The following is a 6,000-nucleotide window of genomic DNA, read 5'->3' as shown; positions in this document are numbered from 1 at the left end:
TAGCATGACTTGTGGGAATGTCCCTCTGCAGCAACAAGGTCTCTGCTCAGTAAGGCAAGGATTCTTGGATCCAGTTTTTTGGTTGCTGCGTTGCGAACCCTGGCATCTGCACGTAACTCAACACACTGGATGAGGGGTTCCCTTGTATTGTGTCCTTTTAGGTATCTGCTCGACTTGTTGCAGAAAATGCAGATTTTATCATACACTCTTGATGTACCTGGCGCATCCCGAGCTGATCTTCTTGAACTGACCTCTCCAGGTTCATCTTTGGGGAGTCTTTGGAAAGGAGAGAGTCAAGAGATTTCTTCATGGTGAAAATGCTATGGCATTTGAGATGATACTGCAATTGTGGTATTTGTCCTTCTTCAATGCCTTTGGCTATATCCAGAAGTGGAGCATGCTGTCTGATCTCTGCAGCCCTGAGCAAAGTGTTCCATGAGTCCAGATCTTGTGGTGACACCAGGGAGTCGGAGTCTTCATTAGAGCAATGAATGATGCAGTCATTGCGTGCTCGCTTCCTTGGCAGGGTGGCACCTTCATCTCTACTTGGTGGATCCATCATGTACACCTCAGGACGTCAGCACACTACAGTAGACACCTGCAATGTACAAGCAGCAATCCGTGTTCCAGCAATCCAATGCATTCTTTGTTCTGACAGAACCATTGAAAGCAAAACAAAATCTTATCTAAGATCTGCCACATCTTGACCTCACTGGTAAGTAAATCCGAGAAAAGGAAAGGATATTACCATAGTTAACTGATCTTAACTAATCGAACTTAATTAACCTTAATTAGAACTGCAAAAGATAACTTACATAGCCAGATATCTCACCAGTTCCATCAAAGGACTTGGAAAAAAAAGCTTACATCTATCCGCAATTAACTCTTCCTAGAAAAAAAGCTGAACGTGAGTACACAATTATCCAATAAGAAAGTACAGACAAATAGGAAATGCATTTATTTTGCTATGATGTTTAATAATTACAATATAGTAGCATTTCTCACATGGCTTTAGTTCCGTATTGACTGAAATTAGATGTGATCTTTGCATACCGCAAGATTTAAATGAATTACGCAATGCCGCTATTGGGTGAATTTGAAGTTTTTACAAAAAACTGACAAAGCTGCAAGTGTGGAAAGGCTATCACATCTTAATGTACTTATATTGACCCAATAAACATTTTAGTACCACTTAGGTTTGGTCACCCCAGGTGGTACCGATATCTGGCCTGGCCCATGGACTAACAGGTGGCGTGACAAAATGTAAGGACAGGTACATTTGACGATTGGCTTCACAATCAGGTATATAAGGGTTGTTGTGTTCTGTATTAGTGGAAAACAACTGCTGCACGTCTCCAAAAGTTATTGCCGCTTCCTCTGGAGATGGTCCGTCAACTTGACAATGCTGTTTGTCAGGGAGTGGTGGTTTTACGAAATTCTGGCATGAAACAGCGTGCTATTGCTCGGCAGTATGGCATCACTCAAGGTCAGGTGTCAAAGATCCTGAAACGAAATGCTCAGAGGGGTGTCCCTACTCCAATACCGAGGCCAGGACGTACACGCAGAACCACAAGGAGGGATGATCGCCAGCTGCACCGGTTAGTCCGCAATGGCCGTACCAAGTCAGCTAATCGGCTTAGGGATGGGTGGCAGCAATTGACAAATGTGCCTGTATTCAGAAGGCTAGTCAACCAACGACTGGTTCAAGCAGGCTATCGTGCCAGGAGTCCCGTGAGAAAGCCATGCCTGACCAAACACAGCCAGCGCTGATTGCAGTGGGCCAGAGAGCACCGTCAATGGCAGCCAGGACACTGGAATCACGTGACCTTCAGTGACGTCTAGATTTCTGGTCTATCGTCAAGATGGCCGCGTCCGAGTGCGCAGACAAGTGCATGAAGCCCACAATGAAGATTGTATAGTGCCAAGAGTCCAAGCTGGAGGTGGTGGGGTGACCGTTTGGGTTGCTTTTCATGCAGGGGGCAAAACTGACCTGGTTGTTCTGAATGGAAACCTGAACCAGTTCAAGTACAGGGCATTCTGGAAGAAACATTGCTTCCATTTGCTCGTGCAGCCTTTCGAGGAAACTGTCTTCCAAGATGACAATGCACGGCCTCATCGTGCTCGCATGATCCAACACTTTCTTGCTGACCGTGGTGTAGAGCATATGGAGTGGCCTGCCATGTCCCCGGATATGAATCCGATAGAGAACTTGTGGGCAGAATTAACGCATCAAATCGACCACTTGGACCAGCAGCCGACCTCTGTGCGTGAATTGTAGCAGATTATTGTCACTGCATGGCAAGCGATTCCTGTCCAAACCTTGGCAAATCTCGTGAACAGCATGCCTCGACATGTGCGTGCTCTCCTGAATGCTCGTGGGGGTTACACGAAGTACTGAACTGTAATTTTACTGTCCGTAATCTCAGTCATAATTTAGCTTTTGTTTTTGTTGAAAAAAAATTGGGCTTATGTGCAAAATAAAGAGATATTTCTGGAAAACGTACAGAAGTTTAACACAGTACTGTCTGTGAATTGAGTTCGATATCAGTTTACATCACTTTCAAGGATCAATTTATTTGCTTCGAAATGTCAAATGTGGTTTTTGTTTCTTTTAAAGGTCACATTAACAAAATCTAGAATAATTTCAACATAATTCCAATGAACTTTTGATTCTAAGTCATCTTGAAAAGTAAGTTCACCCCCACAAAAATAATATTCCATATTAAATGCCAAGTCTGTATATATATATATATATATATATATATATATATATATATATATATATATATATATATATATATATATATATTTCTATTGTTATGGTTTTTAGAACCTTCACTAGTAAATTTTAGTAAATGTTTCCCTTATAAATGATCCCCTGTAAATATCCCCATCATTTGGCTTATTAAAGATCGCACCCTATTACTCCATGTACAACACGTAGAGAACCATTGGACCTCTCTGTCGTTATTTCATTATTGTGTGTTTCAGTTAAGGATCTGTTCCCAATAGCTGAATCTCCATTGCATTAATCAAATAAGATAGGCCCCTTTCAATTTCCCCAATCGTTTCACCCACTCTTCAAAGTAGCAGGAGGGCGGCGTTCGCTGCTCCTTGCCTTGATTCGGTTGTTGGCCCCAAACCGCCATTAAACACGCGGTCTCAAACCGAGGAGAAAGGGGCGGAACCACAAGAACAAGGTGTGGCACGTCAACCCGTCATCAGAGGTGGAGCCAGCGGGCCCTTGCCGGCCAACCAGCGCCGAGGTGAGCTGACCGGTAGGCGTGTCATCGGAGCCGGCGGCTTGATTTCTACACGGACAATAAAAGCGGCTGCGAGGGACTGGTTGGGCAGATGAGGTGAGAAGGAGATCAGATTTGGTGAGAAGGAGTTCGGGTCGATGAGATGGAGCGGAGCTGGGAGTGCGCCACGGACTGCTTTTGGTACGAGCTGCGCCACGAACTGCTGATGGTAACGGACTGCGCAGGGGACCGTTGATTACACGAACCTTGTTCAAGAGAGAGAGAGAGAGAGCGTTGGCACGAGCCACATATTACGTACGCCATATCCCAGTTTCCCCGATATATATCACGTCCGCTCGTGGTCCACGATATGCGCTCGCTGCCTGCCAGGGTTTCCCGCCACAACACGAGTCCACTCCTGGAGCTGGACCTCGACGCCTACCATCTGCTTGGACCCTTCTTTTCCTTCCAACCATTCCTTCCTGCCATTCCCTGTCATGTAAGTCTGTTTGTTTGTCTGGGGTTATAATATAAGACTGTCTTCAGGCTGCCCTGTGTACCTTCTTCTTCTCCTTGTAAATGCCCTTCTTTCGTTTCCTCTTCATTCCATGTACATAATTAATTAATAAATATCTGGTATTCCTTTACTTTGGTTTCTTCTTCCCCCGATCGCTTTGGTCCTTTCCCGATTGAGTACGTGTGGCGCGATTTGGTCAACCGCTATAGTCGGGTTTAGTCTTTTGTTAATGGCCCGAGTCACAGCTCGCTTCACTCGGCGCATCCAATCACGCTGCGGCCCGGGTGGGAGTATCTCCTCGCTTACCGGAAGGCGCTGGTAATTAGGTCATAGGAATAATTGGCCTACTACCCTATTCAGCGCTGACCAGAAGTGACATCATACCCCCAGTACCGGTCGGACGGCCAGCTTAACAGGACAAGGGGATTAACCCCCCCCCCCCTGCTAACGGGAGTGCCGTCCCCCGGATCCATAACAATTGGTGTCAGGAGTGGGATTTGGACCCGAACCAAATTTTTAACATCTAAAAAATTTGGTCAAAAATTTGGAGCGGCCGAAATTTTTATTAACACCACCAAATTTAAATCGTGCCATGGATGGTCAAGGCGATCGGGTGCCGGTAGGGGAGAATGAGGAGGTAGAATCGACCCAGGACCCCGGGGAGGAATTGGGAGAGAGGGAAGAGGAGAGCAACGAGGATGCGGTAGAGGGGGTTGCAGGCGCACAAGATGGCGGCGCCTCGCATGAGGTTAGAGGGGCACAAAATGGCGCCTCGTACATGGTCCCGGCAGCCGTGCCCACAGCACCAGTGGATATGAACCTCTTCATGATGCAAATGGAGGCCCTTATGGTCAAGACGAAGGAGAAATTGAGAAATGACTCGGGAGGCCAAATTGAAGCAATGAGGGACGAAGCAAGGGGTACCAGTGACCAAATTGGGAAATTAGACAGCAAATTGGAGCAATTAGACAGTAAATTTGAGGGGTTAGACAGTAAATTTGAAGGGTTAGACAGTAAATTTGAGGGGTTAGACAGCAAATTGGATGGGCTGGAAGGCAAACTGGGGGGCCAATTGGAGGACGTGGGTAGCCAAATAGGGGAAATGAAGGACGGGTTAACGGGATTGGAAAATAGGATGGCCACCCAGGAGAACCAAATGGAAGGGGTGAAGAATGGGTTAACGGCGCTAGAAGACAAGATGGGAGGCAAATTGAGGGAGATGGGGGAGCAATCCACCTAGGAAAATAAATGGATGGGGGATCAGATAGAGGAGGTAAAAACGGGTTGGAAAGTAAATTGGATGCCCAAAGGAATTATTTGGAGCAGATGAGGGCGGCATCTACCAAAGCGATGGGAGAGATGGGGGAGGATATAAGGCGCGGAGTGGGCGAAGAGGTCACGGGAGTACGCGATGAAGTAAAGCGGGGTGAGGAGCGCATGGAGAAAGAGGTGAGGAACAGCACGGCTAGGTTACAGGGGGGCATTGAAGATCTGACGTGAGGAGTAGAGCGGCTGACAGTGGGACAAAAGGAGTTAGGGGAGCAGGTGGAAAAGAACACAGCGGTAATAGGGGGGTTGAAAGCGACGCAAAAAGAGATAAAGAAACAACTAATAGCGACAAAGAAGGAATGTCAGACGGTACATGAGGGACTGACGAAGAGGTTAGAGGAGGTGGTAGAGACAATGGAGACGAAAGAACGGGAAGTCAGAATGCACATATAAACGACCGAGGTGGCCTTAGAGGGAGAAATTGAAGGGGCGCACTGGGAAATAAACGAGGTGAAACAAAAATTAGAGGAAGTGGAAGAGGGGGTAAGTGAAATTAAGAAGAGATGGAGGGAGACTAAGAAAGAGATAAAGGAGGAGGTGATGGAATTGGTGCAAGCTCTGTGCTCACAGCGTGATGATGTGCTTACTGACCAAATAAAGAGTTTGCAGGTGGCGGAGGAGGAGTGAAGGAGAAGAGGAGCCGAGGTGAGTGGCGATATGCTCGGAAATGTATATGGTGTGAGGGGAGATTCAGCGAGCTTGGGTGTTGGTCTAGACCCGGGCGTTTGTGAGAGGCCGCTGGTGAGGTGTGCGACTGGTGCGGAGTGTATGGAAAGAGGGTGTGTGCAAGAATGCACCCCATGAGTGATACGGAGTATGTAACCGGAGAGTGTGCGCAAGAGTTGGCGCGAGAGTGTGCGGTGATGATTGGGTGTGCAGAAGAGTGCACACCCATGGTGAGTGTTACGGAGG

The sequence above is a fragment of the Myxine glutinosa genome, chromosome 1, assembly GCF_964187855.1.
Source record: "Myxine glutinosa chromosome 1, kmMyxGlut1.1, whole genome shotgun sequence".
Classification (NCBI taxonomy): Eukaryota; Metazoa; Chordata; class Myxini; order Myxiniformes; family Myxinidae; genus Myxine; species Myxine glutinosa.
This window is presented reverse-complemented; position numbering follows the sequence as displayed.